Here is a 20530-nt window from a genome sequence, read left to right as displayed (position 1 = left end):
ACATCGTACAACATTCCCTCCCCTTAGTTACACTCTAGCCTGCAGAGCAGGAGAGTGGCTGTTAGTTTTGTCTTTAACATAGAGTAAGCACAAGAATGTAAAAACAAATGCTTTTTGTTTTTTCCACTTTGGCAGGTGTAAAATGATTTTTCCACTTTGGCAGGTGTAAAATGATCATCTTAGGGTTGTTTGAATTTGCATTTCTTTGATTGCTAGTTAGCCTGAAACACTTCAATATGGTGATTGGTTATTTGTGGTTCTCCTGAAAATTGTCTGTTCGTGTCCTTTGCCCACTTTTTTTTTTTCTATTTGTTTGTTTGCCTTATTTATGCTTGATAAGAGGTTTTTTTTGATGCTAAAAATACAGTCCTTTGTCACCAGTAGAACCAATAGAGAATTCCATAGGAAAACAGATGTTCCTACCAGCAGTACAAATTAGAAAGCTCCTGGGAGGATTTTATGAAAATAAGTTTTAAACTTTGTTGAAGGATCCGAATACATGGAAAGCTGGCTACATTTACACTTAGGAGGCCTCAGTAGTCTATAGATACAAATTCTCCCCACAGTAAGTTATAAATTTAGTATAATTAACAACAAAAATCTCCACAGGATTATTCTGGGAACTCAACAACTGGTTCTGAAATTAATATGAAAAAATGACAGTCCACACAAATCATAAATAATTTTGAAGAGAACAAAAGATAGTGGGGGGCGGGAGGGAGAGACCCATTTTACCAGATATCGAGACATATTTCAAATTTCCAACAATCTGACGATCTGACAGTACCAACAAATGGTATTCTGACACAGGAAGGGACAAACTAATACACGAAACAGAGGAGAGACTCCGCTCCCCCCCTCAGAAAGAGTCAGTGATGTATAAAATGGCCTGCTTCACAAATCAATTGGGAAAAGACCAATCATATTCAATAAACAGAATTGAGACAAGTGGCTCTCCATATGGAAAAATGTTCAAATTAGCTCCCTACATCATATCCCAAAATACATTTTGCTACATTGAAGTCCTAAAAGTTAAAACAACAGCAACAACAACAAAACAAACGTGCTTTGAAAGAGAAGAAAATATAAGAAGAGTGTCTCTATGACCTCAGTGCGTGCAGTTATTAGCTCTTGCCAGGATGCTGCAGTCCCTTCCAGCTTGTCTCCCTGGTTTCCTTTCAGCCTCCCTCCACCTGTTCTCTGCACTGCAGAACACAGTGACCCTTCTAAATTGTAGCTAAGATCAGGTCTCTCCTGCCTCTCTGCAGTGGCCCATGGGTGGGCCCTCCCCTGCCTACCTCCCTCTCTTCATTTCCTACCTCTTGCCCCTGCTCACTGGATTCCGGTCCCACTGATCTGCTGACTGTTCCACAAACATTTCAAACATCCTTACCACCCCAAAGCCTCTTCTCTGGCTTTTCCATTGATCTGGAATGCTTTTGCCCCTGATATATCCATAGCTTATTCCCTCACTCCTCCTGGGTCTCTGCTTAGAGCGGCATCCCCTGATGGCCCTAGGTAGAGTAGCTCCCTTGTCCCTCTCTATCTGCTTACCCTTGTTTACTTTTCTTCATGGCCCCTTCACTCCCTGACAGTAACTTCCATATTTATGTAAGCTCCACGAGGGCAGGGGTCTTGTCTGATTTATTACTATAAGTAATAATAGAACAAAGAACAAAGCAGACATTCAATAAACATTTGTTCAATGAATGAACGAACAATCTTAGGTTAGATTCTTTCCTTCCTTCCTTCTTTCTCTTCCTCCCTCCACTTTCCCTCCTTTCCTCCCTTCATCCCTTTCTGTCTTTCTTTCAACAAGACATAAAAAGCATGAATCTTAAAGGAAGAGATTAATAAATTTGTGTAACAAATTGTAAAGTATCTGAGTGGCTCAGTTGGTTAAGGATCCAACTCTTGATTTTGGCTCAGGTCATGATCTCAGGGTCATGGGATTGAGCCCCTGTTAGGCTCCGAGCTCAGCAAGGAGTCTGCTTGAGATTCTCTCTCTTGCTCTGCCCCTCCTGCCCCTCCAAATAAATAAATAAATAAAGTCTTCAAAATGTAAAGTATTTGTTTGGCACATGATACCACAAAAATGTTAAAAGCCATATGATGAACAATGGTAGGCATTCAAAACAGAATAGAAAGCCCAGAAATAAACCCATGATTATATGGTCAATTAATCTTCAACAAAGCAGGAAAGAATATACAATGGGGAAAAGATAGCCTTTTCAACAAATGGCACTGGGAAAACTGGACAGCTACATGCAAAAGAAGGAAACTGGACCACTTTCTTACACCACACTCAAAAATAAATTAAAAATGGATTAAGGACCTAAATGGGAGACCTGAAACCATAAAAATCCTGGAAGAGAGCACAGGCAGGAATTTTTCTGACATGGGCCGTAGCAACATCTTTCTAGATCTGTCTCCTGAAGCAAGGGAAACAAGAGCAAAAATAAACTACTGGGACTCCATCAAAATAAAAAGCTTCTGCACGGCAAAGGGAACAATCAACAAAACTAAAAGACAAACTACTGAATGGGAGAAGATATTTGCAAATGACATATCAGATAAAGGGTTAGTATCCAAAATACATAAATGACTTATACAGCTCAACACCAAAAAACCCCAAATAATCCAATTAAAAATGGGCAAAAGACACGAACAGACATTTCTCCAAAGAAGACATCCAGATGGCCAACAGACACATGAAAAGATGCTCAACATCACTCATCATCAGGGAAATGCAAATCAAAACCATAATGAGATATTACCTCACACCTGTCAGAATGGCTAAAATAAAAAACACAAGAAATGACAAGTGTTGACAAGGATGTGGAGAAAAAGCACACTGTTGGTGGGAATGCAAACTGGTGCAGCCAGTTTGGAAACAGTATGGAGGTTCCACAAAAAATTAAAAATAGAACTACCATATGATCTAGTTGGGTATTTACCCAAAGAATATGAAAACACTAATTTGAAGGGAGATATATATATATATATATATATATATATATATATATATCACTTCTTCTTTACCTATTCATCTGTCAATGTATAATATATATATTATACCCATTCATCTGTCAGTGTATTTTATATATATATATATATATATATATATATATATTCCATATATAATGGAATATTACTCAGTCATAAAAAAGAATGAAATGTTGCCATTTGCAACAACATGGATGGATCTAGAGAGTGTAATGCTAAGCGGAATAAGCCAGTCAGAGAAAGACAGATACCATATGACTTCACTCATATGTGGAATTTAAGAAACAAAGCAAACGAACAAAGGAAAAAAAAAAAAGGAGATGAGCCAAAAAAAGACTCTTGATTATAGAGAACAAACAGATGTTTACCAGAAGGAAGGTGGGTGGGGAAATGGGTGAAACAGGTGAAGGGGATTACGAGTGCACTTATCTTGGTGAGCACTGAGTAATATATGGAGTCATTGAATCACTCTATTGTACACCTGAAATTAATAGAACTCTGCATGTGAACGACACTGGAATTAAAATTTAAAAAAGCAAAAGTGACAAAGGTTAGTACCCAGAATATACAAAGAGCTCTTATGAGTCAATAAGAAAAAGACAAATAATGCAATAATAATGAATAACAAATATGGCTAGGCAATTTACAGAGGAGAAAACACTGAGGACTACCACCCCCAGGGATGAAAAAAAACAAAAGGAAGAGGTTGGAGTATTAAAACTGAATGTTTTGGAGAAGAGACCCCGTGCAGCTTGGACTTATACTTCTGAGTCGGTGGGAGCTTATTATAGGCCGATACTGGTGTTTTTGAGCTCAAAGGGAGCCTGATACTCTCGCTCTGGGAGTGTTGGAAAAATCGCAAGCTGGAATCCACTACCACTGGCATGTATCGCCACCCTGGGGTGAAGAAGCACTGCATTAATGCTGACAGGCACAGGATGTAAATAGGAAGAAGCATTGACTCTTCCTTCTTCCCCAGACTTCTAGTTTTCTTCTAGAGTCCTCCACCGGCAGGGTCAATACAGGGAGCAGCTGGCCAAGGAGAAACTTGGTTTACAGAGTCTCAGCCTCCACATCACAAAGTGGTTCACAGGAGACAGGGCTTGAAGCCGAGAACAAAACAGCTTAATAACTGACACTCCCCAGCTTTGTGAGTCTTTTTGGAAGACGGGGTCTTGCATCTGCAAGGGGGTCAGCTATATCCTCTCTCCTCAACCCTGACAGCTGGAGTGTGACCCAGGCCATTTGAACGGACTATGAATCTTGAGGGAGTGACATCAAGACTGAGGAAGAGTTGAATAATTACTCAGGGTTGAATCTGCCATAGGGGGAGTCCAGAGCTGGGGGTGCCTGATGGGCCGAAGTGGTAGGACCAGCGGCAGCACCGAGTAAGACTGTTTTTGTGCCATAACTTGGCTGTGTTCCCTACTGTCTGGGCGCCCTTGCTCTTGCCTACCTTAGGAGACTGTCTCCAGACATTCTTTCTATACTTTAATGACCCAATTACCAAGATATCCTTTTTCTGCTTACTTGCATTCAAGTACTTAAACTTATAAAAACATCATGCACGTGAATTTTTAACAAATGACTGGAAGCAAACATAAAATATCAAGAGTCGTTCCTTCTGGGTGATGGAGCTATAGGAGTTTGTTATAGTTTTATTTGTATTTTTGTGACTTCTAAGTTTCTCAAAAATATACAAAATTAAAATTTGAAAATCATGTGAAAATTACTTTAAAAATTCATAGAAGGCAGAATCTGGCTAGTCACCCATATATTTTCCTGTATTTTAAAAAAGATACATTTAACTCTCAAATGTATCTGAATATTAACTGGCAGATACAGGAATGAAGCCCTATATCTGAAAATTTTTTTTCCAAATTGTCCGTTTTCCTAGTGCCTACTTTCCGAGGCCCATTTGCCAAGTAATATTAATTTGAGTTAGTTTTTTAAAATCTTAATACATTTTAGGGGTTATTTTCTGGTGTTCTAGAATTCTTTTAGTAATAAATTTGGACAAGCTGTATTGGTACCAGCCAGAGCTAATCACCATTTTAAACTCTGAATTCCAACTATTCATTTTTTTTCCCCATACTTTCCTGTTGTAGCTTGGGTTGTCCGGGAAGCAGGCTCTGAGACAGAGTTTAGTGGGCAGGATGTTTATTAAGTGTGTCCTTGGAGTGAACACCTGGGGAAGGGAAGGGAAGGAAGCAAGAGTGGACAGAGGGAGAAGCTGACCTCCGAAGCAGGCCCAGTGACAGTTTAGGGCAACCCAGCAGGTTGCTGTCTGACTAAAATGGCCCATCAAATTTGTCCTGTGTTGGGCTCAAATGGCCAGGCCTTTATACCCCCAGGCTTTCCAGGGTGTGGGCCTCTGCAGCCGAGGTACTCCCTGGGAGGGGGGTTGCGACAGCACTCCCTGAAGTGGGGGCAACCAGCCCTTCACTGAAGGGGGCTCTGGGCAGTGCGGCTCCATGTCCACCACAGGCTTTGACATTCGAGAAGCACTTTCTACGTGTCGGGCCTGGGCTGGGGTGTATTTGCGTTTGTTATATCACAATTCTTACAGCACTCTGAAGCACAGGTTGTGTTTTACATTTTACACATGAGGAAACTTGGCCTGTGTTTGTTTTTCCTGATGAAAACCCAGCATGGGGCAATGTTTTACAGGTGGCCAGCCACTCGGAGCAGCCTGCCTGCTTACAGAGAGAAAGCAAGCCAGCTCTTTACCGGGGAGTGTCCAAAGTTTGGACTTGACGTTCTGCTCTTAACTTCCTTTTATACTCTCAGGTAACCACTCTTCTCTCCTTGCTCTCATTCTCTCTTTCGTTTTAGTTTATAATTTTGTAAAGATGTGTAAGTTGAAACAAGACTGGTGAGAGCTAGACGCCATTCTCATTTCTCTTTTCCTGTTAAGGTGTTTGCAGCAGGGTGGGTTGTGTTGACCTGATTCTTCGGTACAAGCATGATTGTACTGAAGACTCGATGTCTGCTCCTCTGACTCGTTGCCCCGAATTGCTTCCCTGCCCTTCATTGAATTTCTCATTAGTCAGCAACTGGATGTCCCAACCACATGGAACACAGAGGTGACTCAATTTGTTATCTGATGATCTGGAAAGTTAACACCAGCAGGGCGCAGGGCGGTGCTTTTGTATCATTAAGAGAAGCAAATCTGTACCTATGAGAACTTTGGAAGGCATTTCTGCTTGGGAAATGGTGAACACAGATTTCTATGTGAGCATGTGGACAGGGAGACAGAAGAAAGCCAGATTATCAGGAGAAAACCAGTGGGGACGGAGCAGGGGAGAGGACTGGTGTGAACTTCAGGACTGGCTCTCACATCGACTCGTGAGACCAAGGACAGCTCTTAGGGCTTTGGCAGCTTTCTCTGTCAAGGTTCCTCAAAGCTCTTTGTTTCTACAGAGAGTCACTTGGAAAGGGAAGCATGGTAATGATCAAGACACGAAATTTTAAACATTGTCCCGGGAATAAAGAGCCCAGCATCAGGAATACAGTCAGTGATAACGGCACGGTGTGGTGACAGGCGGTAGCTATCCTGGAACAACATAGAAACTTGTCGCAAAACTATGTCGTATGCCTGAAACTAATGTCACACTGTGTGTCACCATACTCAAAAAATTAAAAAAAATTTTTTTAAATTGTATAAAAGCATAAGAGATGAAGCAAAGGGATTGTATTAGATGTTCCTATCACTTTGATTCTTTTAATCAGATGAAACTGTTAAAACAGTCAGCTTCTTTCATAGTAAGATTTGATGATCACGTGAACTGACGGGGAGGCAGGATTGCTCAGTACTTCAGAAAATGAAGACTCAGTCAATTTTCTTTTGGTGAGTTATAAAGTTCAGTCTCGGGATGACCATCTTGATACTTGGAAAGGGTAAAACCGATGCTTTTACAATGAGAGAAAGATTCTGAAGAACTTGGCATATCACAGAAAAAATTATAAATTCTTGGATCTAGCAGATTGTGGCTCATGTTTACTAAAAATACTTTGTTGGCCCAAATAAAATGATGAGAGAATAATAATTCAGATGAACAAAGGCACAAGAGGTGGAATTGATTTTAAAAGTATACAGAGGTAAAGCCTTAGTAGAGACTCTGCTGCAACAATGTAAAGGAAGTGCAGGCCTCTACCTTTTCTTTAGTAAAAGGAATGTCACTGAGCTCAAGGACACCCTCGCTTCAGGTTCCAGCTCCCAATTTATTAGCTTCATGTCTTTGGGAAATCGACTGAAATGTCTTTGAGCCTTAGTTTGTTCAGCTGTAAAATGGAGATGATTATCAGTGCCTATCCTTGTTGAGGATTAAAGTTCCTGCACTACGTGACACAAAATAGAAGCTCAAAAATATTAGAAGAGTATAAATCTGAAAAATGAATGTCTTCATTTTTACAAAGCTCTTCTGAAAATAGCACCATGGAACGGATAGAGATGCAAACTGAGGACTTCTGTCTAATGTAACTAAAGTCATCGACAAACTCAATCGTGGAGATTTTAGCACAGGGAGAAGCCAAGACTTGAAATTTTATATTCTAGTCATTATGCTGTTTTTGTGCCAGAACTCCAAGGCTTCATTACTATTTCCTGTCGCTTTAAATATTGCACTAATTACTATGTCCTCTGAGAATGAATTAACAAAATTACGTCTAGACTCATGAGTGTAGAAATCATCTTATTTTTTAGAAAGATTTTAAATGGTTACATTGTGAGTAGGTACATATGCAGCAGGATATTCATGTAATTGATTCTCTTAGCTTAGAAAAAAAGGTTAATCAAATGCTCTGTTTGAGGAAGAGATAGAAAACAGCCGGCTTGCGCTTCTTCAACGTGCTTTCGTGGCGTTATTGGTTGGTTGCCTCAAAATGTGACCTTATGCTGTGGGCAATGAACCAATTCCTTTCTAGCTAACTTGAGAGCTAACTGTGTGTGTGTGTGTGTGTGTGTATGTAAGTTATACATATTAAAAATTCACATATGTATATAAAATATACACAATTTTCCCCTTAGGGACATTTTGGCTAGTTAACTCTGTCCTATTCTATGCTGTACCTGTTCTGAATTATCCAGAATGGAATGTTGCTTTTGGCTCCCTCCTTTCTCCTTGTAGCTTGAGTAGTTTGTTGTGTGTAAATATGTATGTATGAGTATGTGTATGAACAAAATACTATGATAACACTTCACCTCAAATGAATGCAGTACTATAGCAACCCGACCTTTCAGGAACTCGGTTGAGAATGAATAAGTAAGTAAAACAGGACTCTGAGTGGCTCAAGTAGGTATATCACTCAGTCCGTGCACAAAGGCTCATGCCTTTTAGCATAGCAAAGCTTCCCAGGTCCTTCTTCAGGGCTTTTTTATTTGTACTTAACACACAATTCTTATCCACATGATTATCTGCCCTCTCTCCTACCCCCCAAGAGTTCATAACAGATTCGAAGCAGCGAATCAGAAGTGTTGTTTTGGGAGAGCACGTTCACGGGGTGGGGGTGGGAGTGGGGGTGGGGTGGGAGAGGAATGAGGGTGGCAAGGTGTGTCACTGCTGATAACTCAGAGGAAGGGGAGGACAAGGAAAACCTATAAAAGCAGTCACAGGATTAAAAAGGCCCAGCAATCTGGGACCATTTAGAGTCAGGCTAATGGACTCTGAGGACATCAGTTTTCTACAGAAGAGAACAATTTTAAGAATTCACAATTCTTTTCAAGTCCCAAATCAATAAAGAAAGGTCAGCTTATGTTTAGAGGAAGAAAATGCAAGACAGTAGGTGGGAAGATTTCAAAGTATTTTAACCTGAATTGATGAAACAGAGTTTAGGCATAATTTCCCTATGGTTGAACTTATCTTTTTTAGGAGCGCAGGTCTATGACTTCCGGGGAGCGTACACGGCTGTGTCACGCAGTACGTGGCCCTTCGAGTCTGGCTCCTTCTGCTTGTCAGAATGCTTGAGATGCATCTGTGCGGACTGATCAAAATTTAAAAAAATGGTTTGTGCTTAAAACTGGAAGAACTTGCTCATCACCTAAGGTTTTCTGGTAACTGAGATTTGCTCTGCAGATAATTTAAAAATAGTGGGTTCTCAAAGAAAATCCAAGCTGTGGGAAAACAGGCAGCCGGCATTCACTGTTGGTGGGGAGAGTAAATTGATACAAACTTTCTTATTCTTTCCTAAGTTTTTCCTTCTCTCCTCTTCTTGTCAAACGAACACACCAGAAGACCTGTGGTAAGTGCCCAGCATATCGTCTGGCACAGAACAGCTATTCAACAATTAGTCATCTCCTTCCCCTTACCTTTTCTATTCTTCTCTGTTTACATCCCACTTTCTCTTTCTTTCCCCCACACCCGTCAATACTCTCTCGTCAAGTTGCTTTACAGGTCAGCCAAGGTGAGTAATTATGTTAAGAGTTGCTCATTATTGCCCCAATTTCCTTGACTTCGAAGAGGTGCTGCACGAATGTTAGTCTTTTTTTCCAAGTCTCTGGGACTTAGTCACCCGTTGAAAAGTCACCCAAAGAAAATAGGGCTTACAATTTTGGCCTTTCACTCTGTATTTATTTACGTGTAGGTGTCAGGCCCATTTTAGGATGCTAACTGAACTCACCCTTCTTTGCAATTGCCCTTGTGGAAGCGGAGGGTCCACACAGCCATGTTAGTACTGTGTAACCTTGGGCCTCAGCTGACTAGGCTGGGAGTAGACAACTGATTGGGGACAGCGAATCATAAGCTGGGCTGGCTTAATCAGACCATCTCTCTTGAGAATTGAAACAGAAGAATCCAGAGGGACACTCTGTGGTGGACTCCTGAATTGAAAAGCTATGTAGAGCTGGCTCTCAAATGTGGTGGCTGAGAGAAACTGCAGACATGCTGAGAGAACTTAGGGGCCCATGAGAGGCCCCAGAATTAGTCTCTGTCACTGACCTGCCAGTCGTTGCCTCCTCGTGGCCTGACAAAATTATACTTCCTTCTTCTTTTTTCCTTTTTAAAAATCTTTTTTTGTGTGTTTACTTACATATGGCTGAATAAAACATGGGATAATATAAACTTAGAGATCAATTTAAACAATAGAGCTGCAAATCACTTAGTAAGCATTTATATTCATGAAGCTCCGTCAGGTAAAATGCTTACTAAGTGAACACTGCCTTCTCCACGCTTTTCCAGGAAAGCCTCACAAATGATTGGAAAAAATGTCTGATGTGTTTACAGATAAACGCTCAATGTATGTGGATTTTCAGAATTGTTTATTTGGAGAAGAAAGAGGAAGAATATGATAGTTTAGAGATATTCACAATTAGAATGTTCTCACGTATGGGCATTTATTGGCCCTGGAGCACATGACATTTAAATATGTTCATTATCCAAATGGGTGATATATTCTGAAAAAACCAAATACGATGGTAAACAAAATTACATTCCTGAATATGGAGCACTTTTTAGTTTGAAAAACTTCTGATGTCTAGGGATATATTAATTTTGGATAAAATGTTTAAGGGAATAATATATGCAAATAATTGCACGTTTAGAACATTTCACTTTACCTCACATAAGAACTATCTTTATGAAAGCTGACAAAACAGTGAAACTTGGTAAGTACAAATGCCAAATATGGGTTTTAGAGTTCACTTGTGGAAGGTGGCTGAAAATGAACTATTAAGTTACCAAAATCATGAGATGCTAATTAAGCAATAACAACACAGGCTTACAGTCCATATTGAAACTTGGAAAAGCCAAGGATTGCAGTATATAGTACCTGATAAATTATGTAGGCCTCTGTCATTTTTTGTCTCTCTCCTATATTAAAAATGAAAAAGTAATGTTGGTATTATTGCTAGTGCTATAAAATTTGGTTATGGTAGGCAATCAAGGTAGATAAATGAATAAGGCCACTAGAATATCATAAAAACGGAAATATTAAATAATAAAAATTTGTAAAATGTTGAATTTATTTTCCTGAGGACACTGGTGTACTATATTTAATCCAGAATTGTTGAGTCATGTGGGTTCAAAACAGTATTAATGATCTTGTATATACTTCCTCCTTGAATGTCCCTAACAGTTGACACTTCTCTTATTCCTGCAAATGTGAATGGCTTCCAGTTCCCAGCAACCAAACAATGTCTATTAGAACAATCGCCTTGCAGTTAATATTTGGTTTTGGGTCTTCTGATAGAAATGTGCTTATACATGATAGAAGCTTCATGGAGTATTTCAAAATTGCAGTGTAATGAGTATATTCGTTTCTGGTTGCTGTTGTAACAAATTCCCACAAATTTAGTAGCTTAAGGCAACATAAGGTAATTTTCTTACAACTCTGGAGGTCAGAAATCCCTAATCAGTTTCACTGGGCTAAAGTCAAGGTGTTGGTAGGATTGCATTCCTTCTGGAGACTTCAGGAGAGAATCTTTGTCCTTGCCTTTTTCTGCCTTCTAGAGGTCGCCTGCATTTCTTGGCTGTGGCCTACTTCCTCACATCGCTCTAACCTCTTGCTTCTGTCATGGTATCTCCTCCCATCTCCTTTAACCTTCTTCCCTATCTCTTATAAGGAGCCCTGTGATTATATTTAGGGCCCACTCAGATAATCCAGTATAATCTTCTCATCTCAAAATCCTTAGTTTAGGGGCGCCTGGGTGGCTCAGATGGTTAAGCGTCTGCCTTCAGCTCAGGTCATGATCCCAGGGTCCTGGGATCGAGCCCCGTATCAGGCTCCTGGCTCAGCGGGGAGTCTGCTTCTCCCTCTCTGTCTGCCTCTGCTCATGCTCTCTCTTTCTTTCTGTATCTCTGTGTCTCAAATGAATAAATAAAATTTAAAAAAAAATCCTTAGTTTAATCACGTCTGCAAAGTTCCTCATCATGTAAGGTAATATTCATACGTCCTAGGGATTACAGTGTGGATATCTGTGGGGACCATCATTCAGCCTACCACAGTCAGGATTTTTTAAGTCTCACAAAGTCAGAGTATATCAGGAGGAAGGGTGTATTACTGAGTGAAGAATGGAGTGTGTGAAGCTGAGTGAAGAATGGAGGAGGAATTAATGGACAAGCAGACACAGAGTCTTATAGATTCAGAGTCCCAAAGGCCACGTAGGGGGCAAAAGAAGTATATTCTTGTGAGGTTCTTATATTATATGTGAAGTGGCGTATTACTTGAAGGCAGACTGTGGTTAAGTTAAAGAGAAGTATATAAACCCTAAAGCAAATGCTGAAATAACACAGTGAAGAGTTTTAGCTAATGAGCAAGCACAAAAGATAGGAGGGAGTCATAAGAAAACTCAATCCAAAAGAAGGGAGAAAAGAGTAAGAAAGGAACGAAGAACAGATGGGACAAATAGAAAACAAAGAGCAAGATGATAGATTTAAAAACAACTGTAGCAATAATAAGATTAAACGCAAATGGTCTAAACAACCCATCGAAAGGCAGAAATGATCAGATTAGATTAAAAAAACAAAGCAAGACCCAACCGTATCAGAAATATGAAGAGGCTGGTTAGTTATATTTATTTGATTTTTTGATTATTTATTTGGTTATTTTCATTCAAATATGGTTAAGCATACTAAATATAACTTGAAATGAACATCTTATGTGTGTTTCGTATTGAAATTTTACTCACCAGTGAAGTTTAGAAATCTATTTCTTATTACAAGACTATAAGATTTTAGTTTTAAGTAAATGGTTAAGAACTCTAAGATAGCTAAAAAAGAAATAAACGTACAGATAATAAGAATATTAGAAGAGTGTCTTAGCTTAATAACTTTAGGAACTTCATCATATCCTTTCTGAGTCAACAAATGTTTACAAAAATGTAAATAATAATATAAGGAGAAACTCCCAAGTCACATACAACAATATCAATTAGATATCATCCTAATCCCTACATAATGAAGAATATAAAGAGCATGAAGATAAGAGGAAATTGCATTAGAAAAAAAATGAGTTACCTGAAAATATCTCACTTTTCCACTAGCCTCAGCTGAAAGAGAGCATTTATTGATTACCCCAAATTACCATGCCATGCCATAATGACAACTTTAAATTTTTGACTACTAAAATTTTTATAATAAAATTGTAATTACAATTAAATTTTGGATTAAAGCCCTGATTTATTCTTGTAGTTCAGAAGTTCATTCTGTGATGGTGAGGTTCATTTTCAGCCAAATATCAGTTTTAATACTCAGCCATTTGACACTCAGCCAAACATGCATTCTGTGTAACTCTTCCGTGTGCATGTGTCCATATCCTGTTTTACAAACTAAACATTATAATAGGAATACGAGAGGCCCTCCATCTCCAATGTTCTTTTATAAGATGACTTAAAATAACTATAAAATGAAGTCATTAGACTATATCAGAATTTAATTATTTATTCCCTTTTGCTGACCATTCAGTGTTTTTCCAAATTTATGAGTGATTAAAAATGTTCTCAATGTCTGGTACAATATATCTTTAACATCATCTCTGAATTTTTTTCTCAGAAATCCTGTGCTGACTTCCACTCCTACATCTAATGTATAAGAGTGCCATCTTCCTACAGCCTTGCCAATGTTGCCTATTACTTGTTTTATAAGTTCTGACAACGTGATGGGCAAAACTGGCATCTTATTAATTCAGCTTGCGGTCTCTTTGGTTGCTTGGTCCAATTTCTTCTTTTGTGACATTCTTATTTATGTCCTTTCCCTTTTTTTCAATTGATGTTAGTATTTTTCACGTTTATTTACAAGAACTCCCTGTTTATATAGTAAGGGTATTAACATTAACTTGTTGAAAATGAAAAATGTTGACTTAGGAATGCCTTCCATATTCTCATGTGTTCGCTACTTTGATAGGCTCAGATGGAGTGTGTGCGGAGGGAAGGCGAGGGTGTTTACCGGGCATATGATTGGTGGGGAGCATGTAAGCATGGGCGGAAATTCAGTTCATTCTCTATATGCCTCCAGACTGATTCTCCTAGAATAATACTGTCAACATGCCTTCTGCAGTTCAGAATCTCCCCAGTTATCTTCATCAGCCCCCTAGCAAAGCATAATTTCATCAGCCAGCCATGAACATTTCTCCATATTTTGGCTCTAAATATTTATTTTCAAATTGTGTCCAACCCAGCCCAACTCCATCAAGACTAGTGTAATGTGTAAGTGCTAGAGATAAAGAGATGACAAGGTGTCTATCTTCAAGGTGCTCACAGATGAGATGGAAGGGACAAGTAAACAGAAAGATTGCAAGTGGTGAGGCAGACCTCATGTGCAAAGTGCGGTATGGGGGAGTAGGGGATGGACGGCCTCACTGGCTGAGGTCAAGGAATCTTAGCTAAATAGGGGATGGCTAAAATGCATCTTGATAGATGGATAATTGTCAGTCCGCCAGAGAAACGTCATGGGGGAGGGAAGGATATTCTAAGACGAGGGGAAATCAGGTGAGACTCAATTCAGGTCCAGTAGAGGGAGGTAGGCAGAAGTGGTCAAAGCTGAAGTGGGCAGACTCCGGATAGTCCGTTTCGTCAAGGGGGTCGGATTTGAACCTTAGGGAAATGGAGAGCAATGGAAGAACTGTAGACAGAGGTCTTACCTGATCAGGGTTAGGCTTTAGAAAGACCACCCTGGCTGCATCCTAGAGAATCAATCAGACGGGGAGTACTTAGAACCACTCTAAGTGCCAGTTGGCTTGAGACAGCCTCGATTTACACCTGTTGTCCCGGAATTCTGCCCAGTTTAGCATTAGTCCTAGGTTTTTCATTTTTAAATTAACTATGACAATTACAAAGCATTAAAATAAGTCTGGGCGAGTTGAGTAGACCTCCCTCTTGTACTTCCAGATCTTTCATGGTCTTGTCTAGAGGTGAGATGCATACTCACCGAGCAGAGGTCTCCCTTTACCGTGCAGTTACATCTGGAATAAAACCAGTGAAAGCCTATCTCTCTTTCCCCACCCCTTTCCAGATGTCAGCTGGCTAACACCTGTCTTTCAATGAAGGGGAGCATGCAGGTGGCTCCCTGACAAAACCAAGTGGGTTCAGACATTAGCAGCGGGGGGGATCCAAGCCCTTCAGGTCTCAGGTGGTGGTGGAGGAAATACGTGAAGCTTCTATCCCTGCCAAGCTCTCTGTGTGCCAGCCAGTTGCTGTGACTCATGCTGAGAGGCCACTTCTTGGCAGTGTCAGTGGGAAATGCGGGGCAGCACAGGTTAGATAGGTGTAGAGTATGTACAGGAAATAAGAAGCTGAGCCGGGCTGCTGCAGAATATGGAAAGAGTAGTCTCGGGGCTTTTGCTACAGGGGTTCTGTGGTTTATAGTACAGTGCGAACCTATGCCTATTCCCTTGGTCATTGGATTATTTGCTAATGCTTAATTTTTTTGTTTTGTTTTGTTTTTTTGCAATAAACCCTTTTGATATCAGTGAGCTTAAGGAAATGTTAAACGAAATAGTAAGTACCGAACTTCCACCACTCCAGTCTATTGCTGTTGAGTGTATAACCTGCCCGGGGTTTGTGCGCACGTTATCACGTGCCACGGAGGCCACAGAGGTGTTACTGACCACGCGGGAAACAGAAGACCCAAAGCCGCTGATGAAGCGTTACCATCGGCTTGGGAAGAGAATTGTCACCGTGAGGAGACGGCCTGGAGCTGGTGATTTTCCGCACGCAGCTGCAGTGTGTTCCGGCTGCTCCTGACATCTGTGGGCAAGAGGACAAGCGAAGGCCCGCATTCCATTAGGTTTAAATATTTACAAGGTCTAAAGCAAGCTAGCAAAGTGTTAAATAAAATATGTCCTATGCTCTTACCTTGACAAAATACCTTCCTTATGATAAAAAATGTGTAAAGCTATGGTTTTTGTATGGAGTTGGCAAAAACTCAAAGATGATGGAACTTAAATATTGAGCATGTCTGAATGTTGTCTTGATGGCCTAGTGAAGTTTAGATGAGTAATAAAAGTCAAGTAATCTGTAATTCATGAATTATTATATATTTATTCCACAAAGTTTTTCCTCCATTTTGGCAAAATCACTATGTTTTTATATTTGAGATCTTCACATAATTTGTTTTCTATTTCTAAAGATCTAAAGGATTAAAAAAGAAAATCTAATTATACTAAAGATGTATAAAACTTGAATATATGTTCATCCAAATATGTAAATAAAAGTGAATTTAAAATATAAAAAATTGGGGTGCCTGGGTGGCTCAGTCAGTTAAACACCTGACTCTTGATTTTGGCTCAGGTCAAGATGTCAGGGTCGTGAGATCAAGCCCCATGTCAGGCTCTGTGTTGGTGTGGAGCCTGCTTAAGATTCTTTCTCTCCCTCTCCCTCTCCCCTTTCCCCTTCTGCGTGTGTGCGCCCTTGCTCTAAAATAAATAAATAAAAATTTAAAAGTAAAAAAAAAAATCAAGTTACTTTTCATGGTTTCAAAAATGGTACCTCCTGAAATATTCAGTAGTATCAATTAAAATTAAAGGGAAAATATAATTAATGAATATCATCAACTTTTACAATCAACATTAAATGAGGGTGAACGTTTCAATTTAAGTCTGAAATTGAAAGTGAAATCCAACTGTATTACGGAATTTTATAAAAACAGAACTATTCACAATTCTAGGGTTCATTGTCCATCTAGCTGTAATTTAAAGACTCTGCAGCATGTTTCACTCATGTTATAGCTCGACTTATATTTACTTACACATAAATAGAGAAAACTAAAATAGATATGTGTATGTGATTGGATATGTGTACATACACATACCAATTTAAGAATAGTATGAATTGTTTAGGATTAGAAAACATTACAGATACATAGTCAATCACTAGTACTTTTGAAACCAAGAAGTTAAACAAAAAGAAAAGCAAGGCAATGGATGCTCAGCACTAATTGGAAATAATACTTGATTATGCATCAATCCACTGTATTCTTGTTATCTGCAGGGAGATAGTTGACAAGTCAATTGATCTTCCTTTTCTCTTATATAAATCTCTCTACCACTCAGCTCCTCCTTGCATTCTATAACTGCTTCTGTCTCTGATTTCAGCAACAGCATTTGGATACAGTTGCTTTCTGTTTCTGGAACACTGGGAAAGAGTTGTGGAGAAGAGATTCCTGAGCTGAGAAAGGCGTTAGTCTTGAGTGTGGATGGGCAGAGTTTTGCTGCCCAGTCTACCAGCACTGGGTTTTGGATCTTGAGTGAGAGAGCTGGCCACGAGTTTTTAAATGTACTTACTTTTTTGTGTTTGTGATGTGCAGGGCCCCTAAAATTCAGGGCCCAGGGCAGGGATCCTTCCTGTCTACATCTAAGGGTATTTATATCTCGCTTTGTGTTGAGCTTAATTCAGCTGAACTTAATTCCAAGTTTTCTTGTGCATATATAAAAGTGAAGCCATTCTTGTCAATGTGCTGCTCCAGCAGGTGCAGAAGTTCACCAAGAGTTAAATGATACATTTTATATTGGTGTCATCACCTGCCTCAAGTGAAAAATTAGTTCATTCCAATTACAGTTTGATATCTGCATTCAATTCACGGAATCAAATAAAGCTTTTGAAGATTCATTCAAAAGTAAAAGGTGAAACGTCTGCCATTATTGTTAGTAAAGTCATAGTAAATTAATTTAAAAAGTTCAGCATTTGCAGATAAAATTACTTGTTTTGAGGGTAATGGATAAAATACAAATTTGGGGCCAGCACATCATGGTGAAAACAATGTCTTTGCTAAAATTAAGAAATTCATGGAACTGAAATATACTTGGAACTAGTCCAGGCGCATGCATAAGTTATAATCTGTGTATAAACAAGCTGCAATATTTTACCAATGAAAATAGAAGATGCAGTTGTCAAAATTTACAAATGTTTCTATTTATATGATGTTACAGTAACTGAAATACACAATTTTTATGACAAAACTGATGTTGAATTAAAAATACTTAACATGACAGTATGTGTTTTCTCTTTCTCCTGGTGGTGGACAAGCAGATTTTCGAAATGTTTGAGGCTTTGAAGAACTACTTTGTAAATCAGTCTAAGTGTCCTACATTGTCATTGAACATTTTTGTGAGTGAGTCCTCTAAATTTTATTTCACTGTTTTCTCAAAACCATTTGGAAATCTTTAATCAAAGCATTCAAAGAATGTTCACATTTGAAGATTTTAGAAAAATAAAGTCATTGCAAACAAAGCTTGCAAAGAGAACAACAGTGAGATTAAGCTATTCAAAACAAAAGAGGAACTAAACAAACGTGTGGAATTTAAGATGCCTGCTTACAACTCTTCCATGATTTCCCAACGGGCTTACCATTATCCTTAGAATTAAGACTGAAATCCTTCAAATCCCAAATAACTGACTTATAAACAGACTTGGAAGAAACCCATTCTCAAGTTAGGGCAAAGAGTTGGGTATTTACTTTTTAGGAGATGTTGATACGAGGCTGCGATGTAGTCACCAAGGCATAAGCTAAGAATGTGCGTGCTGGGATTGGCTAGGAATGCCGGGCCGGCAGCAAAGTTCATTCAAGGTCGGCCAGCAAGTGACCCGGTGTTCGGGTGGTTCGGAGGGCCACCCTGGGAGTGAAGTGGGATGGGGGAATCAGGCAGAGCAGGGGCTCCTGTCAACACTTGCACTTTTTCTGAATGCTGAAAACCAGGGCTGGGATCAGGCAAGAGAGCTGTGAAGAGCACAAAATTCAAGGCGGCGTTCGCTTTCAGATGTGTGCAAGTACACCCGAGACCCCAGGAGTGAGAGTCTCTGGAAAAGTTACACTTTAGGTGCTTTTCTCTCCTCACTCTAGTCCGGGCCCTGCAGAAAACACTTTCTCTTTACACCCTATCAAGGACTTTGAAATCTAATTCAATATCATAGTGCCCTAGGAAATTCTTCTTCTTTCCTCTCCTTTTCTCCTTCTCCTTCTCCTTCTCCTTCTCCTTCTCCTCCTCCTTCTTCTTCTTCTTCTTCTTCTTCTTCTCCTTCTTCTTCTTCTTCTTCTTCTTCTTCTTCTTCTTCTTCTTCTTCTTCTTCTTCTTCTTCTTCATATTTATGTGTTTATTTGGGAGAGAGAGAAAGAGCGCGGCTGGGTAGGAGGGGCAGAGGGAGAGAGAATCTTAAGCAGACACTGCGATGAGCCCAGAGCTGGATGCAAGGCTCAATCTCACCACCCTGAGATCACGACCTGGGCCGAAACCAAGAGTCCCACGCTTAGCCGATTACATCACCCAGGCGTCCCCCTAGGGAGTTATTCTTGAGTAATTTTTGAATGTAGATTGTAAAATGCAGACTCCTTTATCTCCACTTCAAATATGCTGAATTGGAATCTCTGAGGGTAGAATTCAGGGACCTATATTTTATTTTATGTTTTTTCAGGGACCTATATTTTAAAAAAGTACTTAGGTGGTTTGGTTGCATGAGGTGTATAGGATCCACTGGCCATTAGCGCTTAGATGCTTTTCTTCATGTCTGACCTCACAGTTTGATCCTGGTAGGTAACTGGGTGGAGGATCTTAATTCAACACGCCCCTTTGTCATACCCATTCTGAATCAACTGAGAAATAGAGGCAGGATACATGTGCGAATTAAAGAATAGCATCACTGGTCAAAGAAGAAACCACAAAGCAAATGAGATGCTACTTAGAGTTGGCTGTATCCAAATTGTGGGACGCACATAACACCGTGCCTAGATGGAAATGTATAGCATTAAATGCTTATATTTGAAATAGATTCTCAAATCAATGGGACATGCCTCTACCTTATGAAACTAGTAAAAGAAGAGTAAATGAAACCCAAAGCAAATGGAAAGAAAGACATAATGAAAGAGCTGAAATCAATGAAATAGAAAATGGAAAAAATTAAAGAAAATCAAACTAGAAGTTGGTTTTTTGAAACCATCAGTAAAATTCATAAACTTTAGTCAGACTGATCAGGAAAGAGAGATAAAATGCAAATTAATGCAATACCAAGAATGAAAGAGGAGATATCATTAAAGATCATACAGACATTAAGACCTATAATAAGGGACTATTGCAGACAGTTTTATGCCAATAAGTTTGATAAACTAGAGGGAAAGTTTTGAAAGACACAAATTACCAAGAGCTCACTGAAGAAGTTACAGATAATCAAGATAACTTTATACTATGAAGTACACCGCTTTCATAGTGAACACTCTCCCAAAAAACTACAGATGAATTCTACTAAGCATTCAAGGAAGCAATAATACCATTGCTATACAAACTTCTCAAATAAAAGAGGAGCAAAATTTTCTCAATACATTTTATGAAGCCAACTAAAACCTGACACTAAAACCACACAAAGATATAATAAGAAAACTATACACTAATATCTTTCATAAACATAGATGCGAAAATCTTTAACAAAAAGTAGCACATCAAATCCAGTAACATGAAAATGATATTACATAATGAAGAAGTAAGATTTATCCCAGGAATGCAAGGCTGTTTTAATATTTGACAACCAATCAATGTAATTTACCTTATTAACAGATTTGAAAAGAAAAACTGATCATTTCAATAGTTGCAAACAATTTTTGACAAAATT

The 20530-nt window shown here is 39.2% G+C and overlaps 1 long non-coding RNA gene across 1 annotated transcript in view; it reads right to left on the bottom strand.

The window, feature by feature from the left end:
* Positions 1–15210: 15210 nt before the first annotated feature.
* LOC144380556 (uncharacterized) overlaps positions 15211–20530 on the bottom strand; it is a 945783-nt gene continuing 940463 nt past the window's right edge. The window contains exon 9 of the long non-coding RNA XR_013444728.1: positions 15211–15682. This is a non-coding gene — a long non-coding RNA (uncharacterized LOC144380556). The remainder of the gene's footprint in view (positions 15683–20530) is intronic.

The sequence above is a fragment of the Halichoerus grypus genome, chromosome X, assembly GCF_964656455.1.
Source record: "Halichoerus grypus chromosome X, mHalGry1.hap1.1, whole genome shotgun sequence".
In the NCBI taxonomy this organism is placed as follows: Eukaryota; Metazoa; Chordata; class Mammalia; order Carnivora; family Phocidae; genus Halichoerus; species Halichoerus grypus.
Note: the sequence above shows the minus strand (reverse complement) of the source record. Positions and strands in the feature narration are given on the sequence as shown.